Source organism: Staurois parvus, unplaced genomic scaffold (assembly GCF_062004578.1).
Source record: "Staurois parvus isolate SC_StPar_1 unplaced genomic scaffold, SC_StPar_1.0 ptg000153l, whole genome shotgun sequence".
NCBI lineage: Eukaryota > Metazoa > Chordata > Amphibia > Anura > Ranidae > Staurois > Staurois parvus.
In genome coordinates this window covers 10,458,736-10,473,945 of record NW_028317949.1, presented here as the reverse complement: position 1 = coordinate 10,473,945, position 15,210 = coordinate 10,458,736, and the positions used below count along the sequence as shown (strand labels likewise).

The window sequence follows — 15,210 nt, the reverse complement described above, 5'->3', positions numbered from 1 at the left end:
ACCAACGATGGGGCACTATTCCTCCTCCCCACTGACACCAATGATGGGGCACTATTCCTTCCACTGATACCAATGATGGGGCGCTATTCCTCCCACTGACACCAATGATGGGGCGCAATTCCTGCCACTGATACCAATGATGGGGCGCTATTCCTCCCAGTGACACTAATGATGGAGCACTATTCCTCCCACTGACACCAATGATGGGGCACTATTCCTCCCACTGACACCAATGATGGGGCACTATTCCTCCCACTGATACCAATGATGGGGCACTATTCCCCCCACTGACACCAATGATGGGGCACGATTCCTCCCACTGACACCATTGATGGGGCACTATTCCTCCCACTGACTAATGATGGGGCACTATTCCTCCCACTGACACTAATGATGGGACACTATTCCTCACACACTGACACTAATGATGGGGCACCATCATTGGTGTCAGTGGGAGGAATAGTGTCCCATCATTGGTATCAGTGGAAGGAATAGCTCCCCATCATTGGTATCAGTGGGAGGAATAGTGCCCCATCATTGGTGTCAGTGGATGAAATAGTGCCCCATCATTGGTGTCAGTGGGAGGAGTAGTGCCTCATCATTGGTATAAGTGGGAGGAATCATGCCCCATCATTGGTGTCAGTGGGAGGAATAGCACCCCATCATTGGTGTCAGTGGGAGGAATAGCACCCCATCATTGGAATACCATACTGAAATAGCATACCATATTGAAATCAAATCTGATGTTTTTTCATTTTTATTTGGTGTGTGTTGGAAGAGGGGTAGTCTTATACGGCGAGTATAGCTCAAACCCTATATTTTAACAGGAAAAGTAGGGGGTCGTCTTATACGCCTAGTCGTCTTATACGCCGGCAAATACGGTAATTATCTATATATGAACTTAGCATATATACATTATATTTGTGATTTTTACCAGCGATGCACCCTTTTAGTATATTACTGTTTACCTGAAGGTCTTATATGGTGCCTTTGGTGCATGGTCGCTATTCCCTGTGTTGATTGAGCGCTCACTTATTTTCAACTTCCTAAATATATAAATAAACCACACTTAAAGTGACCAGTGCAAAAATGTGACCAAACTGATTCAGATACAAAATATCAAATATATATATATATATATATATATATATATATATATCAAAATGATAAAGTTCATAAATCCTCTAAATAGTGCTCAAACAACAAAAATTCATGCAGAGTGATGAAAGTGATGGTTTCTGTGTTGGTGTCAGCACACTTATCCTCCGTGGCTAAAATGCCCCCTCACCTCAACTCTGTGACCCAAATGGGCCACTAAGACTCCAGGATCAATCCTAGATCCTTCGCCAGCAGTATCTGATATCCTCTTTACTCCTCCTGTGGTTTCCCTCTCAGGTAAGTGATCTGTACTCCAGACCTCCCAGGATAGATACACCAGCTCTGTATATCACTCACCATAAACCATTGTAAGCGAAAGAAAGATCCTTCATAGTGCAGTATTTAGTGGATAAATCAGACTCTTTAATATAAAAAATGGCCACTCACTTGTTGTACATCAATTTCAATAAAGATGTCAGCTGTGCCCACAGATATACAGTACATAAAGTAAGTCTTACACTGTTAAAATATATTTTGCTATATTTTATAGTAATAATGTAAATAAAATGTACTGAAATGTGCCACTATACTTAGAAATTTCAGTGGCCATTTGTTTTTTTCTCAGTTGGATATTACCCTAATAAACTCCAGCGCTACTTAATAATTTCTCTCTTAAAATAACTTCAACCTACTTTTCAATATAAGTGCCTTGTAGTTAAGCAACAGTCAAGTTGCTTATCTGTCATGTGAAAAGTAAGGAATGACTGGCATTAATGCAAAGCATACAATTACAACAGCTCAGTCCATCATTTTTTTTCCCTTTGCATTTTAATGGCATTCCTGCAAAGCTGAAATGTGTCACATACTCATACAATATAATGACAGAGGTGGGAAAAGAAAGATTATGTAAGTACAAGAAGTGAGAAACAGTTTAAATGTTCATTTGTTCTATAGAATTGCTGTCCTGTCAACATGACTGGCACTTTGAAGGTTGACAACGTAATATCAAATTATAATAGTCAGCACAATTCCCCAAATTACATTTAGGACTTTTTGTTAACAGAGACATTTACAAGAGTTTAATTTGTTGCTCATAAATAACATTGTTTAAAATTTATATTTAATCTATAAATTTTACAATGCACCACCTAATTGCTTTAAATGGGAATTCTATTTTCAAGGGAAAGGAATGAATGCTAAATAATCAATGTTTCTGTATTTAAGTTTTATTGCTTTTTTTTGAAGGACTATATTGCATTTTTTTTAAAGCACTGCATTTTTTTCTATTTTCCTTATATTACATGTTTGTTCACAAAAAAACAGGGGTAAACATATGCATCCAGGAAGATACCCAAGGCCAGATAAATTTCAGATATAGAATACACTTTAAATTTCAGGCACTGGACGTTAGTGTTGTTTGCACATTCTGTTAAAACATAATTTTAATTAAAAAAAAAAGAAGCTAGAAATAAAAAGTCCATTAAAAGATAAAATAATAAAAAACAGCTTTTGTTGCAATTGTCACCTTTAATCCAGATATACTGTATCCTCCACAGACCTATCTTTCTGGCACTAGATGGCCTTAGTCTGATAGCCAGCATCATTCAACCCTCTTCCTCTGAGACCAGGTTTAGATTGTGACTGGACAGTGAAAAGAGAAATAGCTAAATGATGGACTCCATGCTTCTTGCAAGCACCTGAGCTGTTTGGCATCTTGTGCTGCTTCTGCCTCTTTTACTCCAGTCTTGCTGTACAGGGGCTGCAAGAGACTGTCAAATATAGGTACTTGCACTGATTGCATATAAAAACACATTTTCGATGTATTAATGATTACAGAACTGCTTTAATTTGCATATTTTCTATTTGACCAGAGTTCAGCTTTAAACGTATGCAACTCTGTTGGTCACTGACCAGAAGCAATCATTTTCTGGGAGACCTAATATGCATGTGTTGCCTGGTCAGTGGTTTAATGACAAAAAGGATGAGAATGATAGTCCTAGTGTATGCATCTTCAAATGTTTTGGAGTAAGAAATGGCAGTTGAGATATTCCTCTCCTCACAGGTTTCCCAAAAAGTTTTCCTGTAATATTCAGTGCATTCTCAGTCTAAGGAAGACAACCAATAAAATGTACAAAAACACTAGCACTGGAGAATGAAATGTGCATTTTCAAGATGTATACTTGTAGCAGTAAGTGCAGTGTTAGATCATAAATGGTAATATGTTTTAACCTAATTATTTTGCTGTTTTCATATCTGTACTATTTAAAGACTGACAGGCATTACACACTTTGAAAGTAAAAATGTGGAATCAAGTGCATTTGTATAGAAATGATCTTGCTTAACTGAAAATATCTGCATGAAGGAGGTAGTGTGAATGATATATCCATCAACTTGGTAACCTCTACATGAGCATGTTGCTGGTAATAATCTTTGAATCTAGAGAAATGTTGTTTTTCTGTCACCGATCTTGACTTCTTACTTGCTGTGTTGCTAGATCTTTCTCATGCTTCTCATGCATATTAGCTTCAATGGTAGCAGTCTTAAAGTTGATTCAATGGCAGTAGTCTTAAAGGGTGTCCAGAAACACCTCATAAAAAAGTAGCTCTAGAAAAACAGTATTAAAACAGCTCAGCATTTTCCTTTTCGATTCAGTAATGCAATCCACTGTAATAGACTCTAGAATGTTCATGCAGCAACAGCCTTTCCCTGTCATTTCTGTGCATTTGGCATTATCCATACAACCCTACTCCTCATTGTTTCTCAGCACTCCTCTTGCAGGATCACCTACAGAAGAGAGGTGATTAAAAATTAAGAGAGATTCAGGATTCTACATGTAACAGCTAGAGGTATATGGAAAAATGCATGTATTCTTATTTAGATCAGCCCTCAGCAGCGCATATGGACTTGCAAGTACCTCTCCTTGCCTGAGAAAAACATGGGAAGAAAATAGCACAGACCTGGATGATGTCATAGCCAGTGGAAATGTCTAATTGCACTGCTGATTGACATTACCAAATAGATATAGGATGTAGGCATGCCACAGGTTGCCAAGAAGTGCTCTTTTTGTCTTTGGTTGCTTAGTTATAGAGATGTTGTGTTACAGGGTATAGTTTTCACATGGTATTCTACTGCTACAGTATAGTTTAGTTATTTATTGCTCCTCATGTAGCATAGTCTTCTCCTAGATTGTAAGCTCGAAAGAGCAGGGCCCTCAATCCCCTCATGTTTTGCATTGTATTGGTATTGTTCTGTCACATGTTCTGTCCCCCTTTGGAATGTACAGCGCTGAGCAAACTATTGGCGCTTTATAAATACTGTATAATAATTTCGGCCCTGTCCTGTGCACATATCTGCTATCATATGCCTCTCTCTCCCAAATTGATATTTATCCTCCACTCACTATTAAATAACTCTAATATTCACATCATACTTATGTTTCTAAGTGGGAGATGGATCTTTGGTGCGCTAAAACTAAGGTAGACTTGATACAAATTTGGTCTACAATGGCCTCTTGTTCTACAACTGTTGCAAGACAGTTCATAGTCCCATCTGAATTGTCACATCTCCACCCTCCTCATTGATTTTGCGGTTGCAATTCATATATATTTGGTGGACCTGTCTGATGCTCACAAGGTGTTAGACCAAAGTTGGCCACCATGTTGATAGCTTCTTTATCAACAAAAAAGCTTCCTTATCAACCAGTATTTTAGAAACACATTAGACATTCCTTGCAATATGGTCTTCTTAAATAAGGATTCATCATACTGTATGGATACAAAATGCCCACATCTCAATGCCCATTGTACATTACCCATCCTTGTAGGTGCCAAATGTAGGGTCTTAGGCTAGGAGTCTCTGCTGTCCTCCTTCTTCCAGCCCTTCTCTTTTTATTCTCTCTTTTTCTTAACTTATTTTTATACCCTTTTTACCTCCCTTGTGTGGAAGTCTTCTTACCCTTTTTATGTAATATTTTTCTTAGAAGAGGACTAACCAGATACAGTTGAACCTTTTGGCCTTATTCACTTACTGAAACAGCTTTAGAACACCATTGTAGCATGATTTTTTTCGGTGACTATATTTCTAACAAGTTTAAAACTTGAAATTAGTTTAACCAGTTGCCACCCGGCCTATAGCCAGATGGCGCCGGACGAACAGCTCGTCCCTCCGGGTGGACGCCATATGGTGTCCTTTCAGGCATGCTCAGTGTGCCTGCCCACAAGGCCGTGCTACGGCGCGATCTGTCACCGGCCGTGTACCTCAGACACGGCCGATGGCAGATCTGTGTACTGGCCCCATTGCCAGTACCATGTGACCTGCTGTGACCAATCACAGCAGGTCACATGACAGTTGTATACAATGGATGGCTTCCTTTCATACCATCAATTGTATACAAGTGTGTCTAGCTGTGAATGGTCACAGCGATCACATGCACAAGCTGGGCCAATCACAGCCCAGCTGTGTCATGTGATTAGCCGTGGCCAAATCACAGCTAAACACAAAAAAAAAAAATTTATGTCATTCAGGTAAATGCTTGCTTATAGCAAAGCAAATTCTTTGCTATAAGCAAATTGCGTAAAAAAAAAATACTGATCACTTTCCCAAAGTAGTACAATGTTACTATGGTAACATTATGCTACTTTGGTCATAGTGAAATATGAAAAAAAATCTTAAAAAAAGAAAAAATGTAATAAAAAATTAACTCTGAAAAAAAATAAATAACATTTTAAAAAATTATAATTTTTTTTTTTGTACTGTCACCAGTCGGTGTCCATGATCACCGCCATGCCAGTTATATGATGATGCTGTACTGCACTGGTGACAGTATGTAAAAAAAAATTGTGAAAAAAAGTGAAAATTTTTTTTGTTAATTTTTTAATTTTCCAAAAAATTATGACAAAAAAATTACAACTTCAAAAAACTCGCCATGCCTCTTATGAAGTACGTCGGACGGTCTACTTTGCAAAAAGGGGTCATTTGGGGGATATCTGTACTGTTCTGACATTCTTGGACCTCAAGAAATTAGATTGGCTAATTAGTTTGTGAACTCTATAACTTTCCTACAAACTAAAAAATACATCCTAATTTGGGTTATTTTCACCAAAGACATGTAGCAGAATACATCTTGGCCTAAATTTATGAAGAACAATTATTTATTTGCAAACTTTTATAACAGAAACAAAGAAAAACATGTTTTTTTTTAATAAAAACTTGGTCTTTTTTTTGTTAATTTAGCAAAAAAATAAAAACCCCAGTGTTAGCTACGTCTATGGGGTTAGAGACTAGGGTTTTGGTTTTAGGGTCATGAATCGTTTGTATTTTGTTTTTGAGTCATTGTTGTTTAACCATTTTTGCTAAAAGGGAGCTTGCTTTGTTGTTTAGGGAGTCATATCTGGCTTTAAGTTTTTTTAAGTTTTGGTCATATTGATATTGTAAAAGAGATCTGAGTTTTTCCCTTTCTTTTAGTAGGGCGGAAGATTTATCTGCTGATGGGTTGCTTTTATTTAACTCTTCTTTATTTTTGATGGATGTTATAAGTTGTTCGATTTGGTGTCTTCTATGGGTGAGAAGTTGAGAGTTTACGTTTATGAGAATTCCTCTCATAAACGTTTATAAGTGAGCCATAATGTGTTAATGGAGAATTCATGGGTGTCATTGGTTGCGAAGAAAAGGTTGTGTGCTTCCCTAATGGTTTTTACATGTATTGGGTCAGTTAGTAGCATGGAGTTTAGTCTCCATAATTTTGGGTTGGGTAGCCTGTTTAGTGCCGTTAATGTTATTGAAATGAGAGCGTGATCTGACCATGTTATTGAACCTATGGAAGAAGATGTAATGTGTTGTAATGTCCATTTGTCTGATAGAAAATAATCTTTTCTGAAATAGGATAATTGAGAGGGTGAGTAATATGAGTAGTCCCTTTCAGATCCATGGTGACATCTCCAGATATCGCATAAGTCATTATTATGCAGAAATTGGTTTGCGTTGTGGTGTGGAGGTCTTTTGTTCGATGATGCATCCATTTGGGGGTTCCCCACTATATTAAAGTCACCGCTTATGATTAGATGGCCTTTCTTCATTAGCGTAAGTTTGTTCATAAGTTGGTTGAGAAATCATATTTGCTTGGTGTTGGGGCCGTAGATGTTCACAAGTGTGAATGGATCATTCTTGATCAGGCATATGAGGATTAGAAAGCCATGTATCTTGTTGAGAAGTATTTCAATTTGAAGAGAGGTATTTTATTTGCGTCAAAATGGGTTTCTTGGATAAAGATGTCTGTGCGAAGTGCTTCTAGTTCTCTGTTTAATAAGGATCTCTTGAAGGGACAGTTGAGTCCTCTAACGTTCAGTGATGTAATTTAAATTGGTGATTAGGTTAGCTTTGTGGTGGATATGGCATGTATCAAGCTTTTGTTGATGGTTTTCGGTAGGTTGATTACTGTAGTAGTCGTAGGAGGTGAGATAATGAATGGGGAATATATGAAGATTCCAGAAATTATATGATTGGTGATGGAGTAAGGAGGACTGGCCAGAACAAGGGGTAATAAACTGGAAGCATATATAAGAAAAGAATGCAAGAGTCATTGGTAGTCTGGGAGACTACTGTCATTCGGGGGCATTGGCTCATATTGAGCATGTATTGGGAAATTCCCGATAGTATCTTGTAGTTTGAAGTTAGCATTTACAAAATATAGGTAGGTTCAGTTTCTTCTGAGGTAGATGAGGTCGAGCGACCGATATTTGATGGATTGTAGGTTATGACCAGTCACCCTCCATTTGGTGGGTTGCTGGTGGTTTCAGCGGTGGGCATCTTCTGGTAGTATGTTCCATTCCTTGATGAGATTGATTCCTTCATTTAGGCTTTTTATGGTGTAAGTTTTATTTTGGTGCTTTATAATGAGTTTGGTCGGGAAGCCCCATTGTTACCCTATATTATGGTTTCTGAGTGCTTTTGTGAACAATATCAATTTCTTCCTCTTAAGGAGCGTTTCTTTTGATAGGTCTGCGTATAATTTTAACCCTATGTGGGAGCTTGGAAGTGCTGAGATATTTCTTGCTGCTGCCATTAATTTTTCTTTGACATGGTAAAAATGTATCCTTACTAGGATATCTCTTGGGACTGAGGAGGGTAGGAATGGTGGTTTTAGGATTCGGTGAGCTCTGTCGATTGCTGCTTCTATTGTATTGATGGATGGTATTAAGTGTTGCATTAATTGTAGTAGGTAGGGGTGAAGTGCTTCTGATGTGATTGTTTCTGGAATACCTCTTATTTTGATGTTGTTTCTCCTAGAGCAGTCTTCTAGGTCCGCTATTTTATTCAGTAGTTGTTGGATCTCAGAATCCTGGTCAGTATGTGCATCCACTATGGTGTTATGGGCCTTGCACATGTCAGATATTTTGTTTTCATTTTTACTTCAGACACAGGTTGGTCTGATGCTGGGAACTCCTCAATGGCTGACTGTAGTTGTAGGGTAGGAGTATGTGTGTAGGTAGAGGCCTGTATGTCAGTGTATGCAGGGCTTTCCATTCTGGGCCTAGATTTTGCAGGGCTCTGTGTTGTGGGGGAGAGAGGGGGAGACGACTCACCTGGATCTCCTTCGTATAGAGGTACAAGTAGTCTGGGATCAGGTGTGTATGCTGTTTCTCCTTCTGCAGTGCCAGTCTGTCCATGCTGTGAGTTGTGGCTGCCATCTTGGGATCTCGGGTCCCGGGCTGCACAGAAGTCGGTTAGCCTTTGTGGCTGTGTTGGGGCTTTCCACCGCCTTGGCATTGTGCCGTAGGGTGTAGGGAACTAGTCCCTTGAGATTTGGAGGTACGATCCCCCTGTGTCGGTGTGTAGCCACTCCAAAGTTTTCAGTGACTACGGAGAGTCACTAGATCATGGCCATCTTGGGAGCCGGCACCGCATGCTCCCCTTGCAAGTACTTTTTATTTTATTTTATAATAGATAGTTTATAGATAAATGTAGCTTGATCAATCTGAAAGTATATTCATAGCATATTTATTAACTATTTTTTGCATTTTTTCTCCTAGATCTGCACAAGTCTGTCCTTTAGATGTGCACACATGTAGCAAAATAGGTAAGTGATATTATATTTCTTTTTATATAATTATTTAAGTACTATAACCTTAACAGTCCCTGGACCACCATGGCTAACTCTGCTGGTCATATAACATACAGTAGCATTTTTAGCAGTTGCACCGTGTGATTATCCTTATTCATGGAAAAGCATACAATTCATTGGTACAGTTTTAAATGATTCTGATATATTTGATTGTGTACTGTAGATGGATGTTACCTTTTGAAGAATTATTTGCATGTACAATATTTAAAATTATATAGCATTGGCTAAACAGATTTGCTGATTAATACTGCACATCCTCAAACCAATGCTTGATAGTTGTTTTGATCTTAACACAGGGCTCTGCTTTTTGGGCTAAAACTGTACTTTTGGATCCTGAAAAAGTAGCTATTGAGAATTAATTCAGTGTTGGAGGTTAGGCTATGCGTTAGTAAGTTAATATTAATAGTTGGGCTTGGTGTACAGATTTAGGGCTGTTTGAAGGCCAACTAACTGGTTTAGTGTTAAGAGTTATTTGCAACCTTTTATTTAATTGGGTTACAACAATGGTAATAGTTAGGATTATGTCAAGGGTTACTATTTGTGGTTCATTTAAAATCAAAGTGGAAGAAAAGGCTAGCTCTAACTACTCTTAAAAATGTTATCTTACCCTTCCTACCTATCCTGCATACCATAGAACCAGAGCTGCTGAATCTCATGGCCAGATTGTACCAGATTAAAAAAAGGTAAGTACAGAGATCCTTTTTACATCAGCTATGCAGGATAGGGAGGAGGAGGGTGGAAAGAATGTTTTAAGAATTGTTAGAGTTAGCCTTTACTATAACTTTAAGGACTTTTTTTTAGAGTTATGGTTAAAATAAATGCTTAGTTTTGTGTCCATTGTTAGTGTTGGATTTAGGGCCAGTGATAGATTTAAGGTCAGAGATTTTTTCCATATTCTTTAATTTTAATTTATGTTTGGACTGATAGCTTCATTTCCAATGTCTGAAAGCACTAGGCCACCAAAGCCTGTTAAATTTGACTCCCAGTGTACCACATTATTTGCATGTTACATATTAAAAAGAGAAGCTACAGCAGAAAATTAAACATTTTAATCACCACCCATTTTAACACATTCCCATAAACATATTGACAGCAAAAATTATTCGGTGAGCACCATCTCCACCAAAAACTGCTGACTTTCCTCTGCCACTGACAAAATCCTTTTAAAAAATCATTGCTTAACCACTTGCCTACCGGGCACTTTTACCCCTTCCTGCCAAGGCCAATTTTCAGCTTTCAGTGCTGTCGCACTGTGAATGACAATTGCACAAACATGAAACACTGTATCCATGTGAAATTTTTTTTCACAAAACCAGAGTTTTCTTTTGGTGGTTTTTTATCATCACTAGGCATTTTATTTTTTTGCAGTATAAATGAAAAAAGAGGGAAGATTTTTAAATAAAAAGGTTTTCTTTGTTTCTATTATAAAAGTTTGCAAACAGGTAATTTTTCTCCTTCACTGATATGCGTTGATGAGGCTGCATTGATAGGCAGCGCTGGTGGGCACTGATGTGGTGGCACTGATAGGCAACACTGAAGGGCATTAATAGGTAGCACTAAATGGCACTGACTGGTGGCACTGACTGGTGGCACTGACAAACACAGATTGGCAGCTCTGATGGCCAGCACTGTTTGGAACTGATGGGCAGCACTATTGGGCACTGATGGGCAGCACTGCGGGGCACTGATGGGCAGCACTTTTGGACACTGATGAGACAGCACTGATGATTCAGCACTGGTGGGCATTGATGAGGATGCACTGATGATTATTATTATACAGTATTTATATAGCGCCAAAAGGTTTGCTCAGCGCTGTACAATATAGTGGGGGACAGTACATGAGACAATACAGTAACAAAACAATACACGAGGGGTTCGAGGGCCCTGCTCTTTCAAGGTTACAATCTAGGAGTGATGCTGCACTGATTTTCACTGATGGACACTGATAGGGAGCAATGGTGGTCACTGATAGGCGGCACTGATGAGCACTAATAGGTAGCTCTGAAGGGCACTGACTGGCAACACTGACTGATGGCACTGACTGGCAGCATTGATAAGCAGCACTGACTGGTGAAACTGACAGGCATGGATTGGCAGCAGTGCTGGGAAATACTGTTGGGTACTGCTGGGCACTGATGGGGAGCACTGCTGGACACTGCTGGGCAGCACTGTTGGGCACTTTGTGGGCTGCACTGATAATCAGGGCACTGGTAATCAGTGCCCTTATTATCAGTGCATATGTCTGCTTTTACAGTTGCCGGCTACCGGCAGTACTTTCCTCATGCTGTGACAGCGTGAGCAAAGTACTGCAGATAACCAGCAAGTGGACTTACACGGTGGTCAGCTGTGATTGGACACAGCTAATCACGTGGCAAAAGGCCACAGTGATTGGCCTTTTACCATGTCATGTGATCCAGAGGACACAGCGTTCACAGACAGCGATGGCTGCCTGTAGAGTTGCATTAGTGGAAAAAAGATTTTTAAAAAACTGAAAGCTGAGCTCTAGGAAAAAATACCCTTGCAGTGGCTCATCTGCACTATAAGAGTTACATTTTCTTATACAGGATATAAAACAAACAGTTTGCTCAGAACTTTACAAAATAAAGGCACACAGTAAAGTTACAATACACTTTAGTTTGAAACTCAATGGATTTCTGGCAGAACTGATAGGTGCTATATTTTTGCACTTATTTTGAAAAGTTAAAGCAAAGTACTTTCAATTGTACTGTATATTTAACAGACCAAAAGAAAAAGAGAAATAGTAACAGAAGTTCATTGTATACAGTAAATACTCTTTACATATCTAGGGCTTTACTATAACTTTGGTATAATTAAAAAAAAACATGCTAACTATAATATCAGTGGAATGTGGTGTCAAAGGCAAAGTTCAATACAAGCATCATCAATGCACTCACATTATCAGGTTATGTGCTCTTATGTAAAAACCAAGCTGAATACAGTGGAGTGGATTTCCAAGGTACACAGAAGCAGAATGTTGTCTGAGTCAGATTTATTTTCATATTTTATGGCCCAAATCTTTATTCTTTATATTGAACAGTGGCTATACATCAATAGCCTTCATTTTATATCAGTTTATCAGTGTAAATATAAGTTTCTTTTTGGTCTGACATTTTCTTTTAAGGCATTACTGCTTTAGAAGTTATAACATATGAAACAAAAGGAGCAATCAGGAAAATAAGTTATTAATGCGACTGCCTATTATGAATAATTTTAATTACTTCTAAAATAACTTCTTAAAAAGCAATGTGTTCTATTGATGAAAACTAGTACAGTGATATTCCCTTTTAATATTTCTGTTAGTGACAAATATGTATGATATGCATAAGAGATTTTTGGTGTGGAGATTATTTTAGGCAGGTAGCATAGTGCATGCAAATTGGCAAGACATTTCTATTTTGTTTTGTAAAAACAATGCACAAACACAATAAAAGGTAGTAGGATAATATTACATTAAAGCAATTGGAAAATTATACTAGATAATGAAATTCCAACAAAAACATTATACAAATACAAAATCCCTCACAATATAATGTTTGCATTTTAATCACTTGATACTTTCTTACCATGTTATTAGATTTTAGCTTGTTAAATTAGTTTTAAAAAATTGTGTTTTAGTTGATTTTACAAACTGAAAACATATCATGCTGAGGCAAATATTTGCATATATAGATATTGATTTTTAAGACGTGTTTTTTTTCTACTTTATATTACATTTGGTAAGTAGTTTGCTAATATACTTATAGAATTGGATCTAATATAATCTTAGTAATAGTGTAAAGTATTTCAAATGTATTTAGATTTGTATAACCGAATACTGTATACAGTAACTTCACTGTGTATGTTTGTGTATAGATTTATTACATTCATTATTAAACTTATTAAAATTAAATGGTTTGTAAAAAAAGATTACATTTAAAGCACCCCCATTCCTCCTTTCCTTGCTCGCAGAAGTGAAGATATATGTAAGTTGTGCACACATATGTAAACGGTGTTCGCAGCACACATGTGAGGTATTGCCACAAACAATAGAATGAGAGCAATAATTCTAGTGCTATACCTCCTCTGTAACTCTAAATAGGTAATCTGTAAAACATTTTAAAGATTCACCTATGGAGATCTTTAAGTGCTGTAGTTTGCCATTCCTTGTATGCAATTTTAAAGCATGACATGTTAGGTATCTATTTACTCGCTGTAACATTAATCTTTCATATTTTACAAAAAATTGGGGTATATATTGTGTTTTTACTTAATTCATTAAAGTGTTTTTTTTCCAAAAAAAACTGCTATGCTAATACCATGTGACATAAAAAATTGCAATGATCACCATTTCATTCTTTAGAGCCTTTGCTAAAACAATATATATGATATTTGGATGTTATAAGTAATTTCTAGCAATAAAATACTGATTCAAACTTGTAAACAAAAAGTGCCAGAAAATGCTTAGTGTTCAATTGGGGGGAATGCCCAAATCCTTTAAATAACTTGTTTTGGGGGTACTAATAGTGCCTGTAAAGTGGTGCATCTCTGAGATATACAGAAAGTGGTGCAACAGCACTCATATTTACAAAGGAAACAAATTTTACAATTCCTGGCTTCTTTGTTAAAAAAAAAAGAACACCAAGGGTCTACTAGGTGGTTTGAGGGACATTTGGAGCAGCCTGTGTGCTGTTTTTATGTAATTTACACCATATCATTTTTTCTTTGCATATGTTATTTTTTTTCTATACTGTAGCACATCCTGCAACAGGAGTGAAAAATAACTTGGGTAGCATCCCCTTCAAAATACAGACCAAAACCTTTGAATCTGGTATACAGTTTAATGTAAAAAAGCAAAACAATTAGTGAGATTGCCCCAGGTAAGCCAGAAAAGGGGGAAGGGGGGAGTGCACACCCCATGCTGAACCATACCAGGTCACATTTCATTAACATGAAGGGGTGCCTATGTTGATGAGGATAAGGGCATCATCCCCATAACCCTAGTTGGTGGTTGTGAAGGTCTGCGGACAGGAGCATATTGGAATCTGGAAGCCCCATTGAATAATACATAGTACCCTTACTCATTCACACAAAAAAATGTTGCCACCCTGAAATAAAGACATCCAAACATTTCACAATTCCTTTATGAAAAAAAAAAATCCCCACTAAATGTCCTTGGTTGTAAATCCATTGTCAATCATGGTGACTGACACCCAACAACTCTCTGGGACCCAGCTCTTGTTACTGATCATGATGGTACTCATTGCCAAATGATAGCTTCCTGAATTGTCATCAGCTATATAAGGGGTCACCATCATCATTTTGATATACATATTTATTTGTTTGCATACTGGTATATATATGTTTTATATGATATATGTATTTTATCTTGTTATATGCTGCATTGTGTCTCACTTTTGCAATTATGAGACACACAGGAGATTATATATATTATGCATATTTTCTTTTTTTTTGTTTATATGCATTTTGTTGAGGGTTATAGATTGGGGGTTGCCACTATTAATATAATGTGTATCCATATGTCATTCTATGCATTTAGTAAAGTTTAGTATGATTTTTCCATTCTTTTTTCCATTTTGTATTAGCATTTATGGCTGGTTTTGTGGTTAATTAAGAGTTAATCCACTGAATGGGCAGCTACTCTTGTCAGTGGTGGAGATGTTACTATAATAATAGTCAGTATATGTTCAGCCTTGAATATCATAATAGAGCTTTACCCACAGTTGTTTTATTCTTTATAATTTCCCCTGCTACTGTTAGTCATACCATTCTGTGTTGCAGTATATATATATATAAAGCAAGTCTGGCATCTCCTTGACAAAGTCACAAGACAAAATGTGTTGTGGCACAGTTAGGAGGTGCAGTCGGATTTTTTCATAGTGAAGGTCCTGGAGCGCTTTGTGACACTAGGCATCTGTCAGAATACTAAGTTGACGGGGAACACCAGAATAACCTTTATTAAACTAGTTGTCTGT

The 15,210-nt window shown here is 37.5% G+C and overlaps 1 protein-coding gene across 2 annotated transcripts in view; it reads left to right on the top strand.

Moving 5' to 3' along the window:
- CDH12 (cadherin 12) overlaps positions 1-15,210 on the top strand; it is a 1,084,366-nt gene that overhangs the window by 258,391 nt on the left and 810,765 nt on the right. For both annotated transcript variants that reach the window (XM_089674839.1, XM_089674840.1), the window contains exon 2: positions 9,126-9,172. The gene's annotated coding sequence lies outside the window, so the exon portion shown is untranslated. The remainder of the gene's footprint in view (positions 1-9,125; positions 9,173-15,210) is intronic.